The sequence below is a fragment of the Ictidomys tridecemlineatus genome, chromosome 10, assembly GCF_052094955.1.
Source record: "Ictidomys tridecemlineatus isolate mIctTri1 chromosome 10, mIctTri1.hap1, whole genome shotgun sequence".
In the NCBI taxonomy this organism is placed as follows: domain Eukaryota; kingdom Metazoa; phylum Chordata; class Mammalia; order Rodentia; family Sciuridae; genus Ictidomys; species Ictidomys tridecemlineatus.
In genome coordinates this window covers 118,020,851-118,021,484 of record NC_135486.1, presented here as the reverse complement: position 1 = coordinate 118,021,484, position 634 = coordinate 118,020,851, and the positions used below count along the sequence as shown (strand labels likewise).

The following is a 634-nucleotide window of genomic DNA, read 5'->3' as shown; positions in this document are numbered from 1 at the left end:
TGGACAATTATGAACAAATCTGAAAGATGGAAAAAAAACCAGAATGCCTCAGCAAAGAAAATTCAGTAAAGAAATAGGAGACATAAAGAAGAACCAAATGGAAATTTATAATTGAAAAATACAATAACCGGGGGGCTGGGGTTGTAGCTCAGTGGTGGGCCACTTGCCTAGCATGCATGAGGCGCTGGGTTCAATTCCCAGCACTGCAAAAATTAAATAATAATAACTGAGGGCTGGGGTTGTGGCTCAGCGGTAGAGCGCTCGCCTACCACGTGCGAGGCCCTGAGTTCGATCCTCAGCACCACAAAAAAATAAAGAAAGAAAAAAAATAAAGGTATTGTGCCCAACTACAACTAAAAAATAAATATTTTTAAAATGATAATAATAACTGAAATTAAAAGGCTCAATAGACGGTTTGGTAACAGAATGGAGGAGACTAGAGGAGAGAGTCAGTGGGTCAGGAAGAAGGAGACGGAATTAGAGAGTCTCCCTGGGAGGATCACCAATGAGAAAACAGGAGGAGTACGTGGGACCAGAAAAGAAGATGTCAACTTTCCTTTTTGTTTTTTGTTTTGTTTTGTTGGTACCGGGGTGCTCAACCACTGAGCCGCATCCCCAGCCCTTTTTATATTTT

The 634-nt window shown here is 41.3% G+C and overlaps 1 non-coding gene across 1 annotated transcript; it reads left to right on the top strand.

Annotated features, from left to right (window-relative positions):
* The first annotated feature begins 234 nt into the window (after positions 1–234).
* On the top strand, positions 235–307 carry Trnag-acc (transfer RNA glycine (anticodon ACC)). Its single transcript has one exon. It is a non-coding gene; the product is annotated as a tRNA-Gly (tRNA).
* The last annotated feature ends 327 nt before the right edge of the window (positions 308–634 follow it).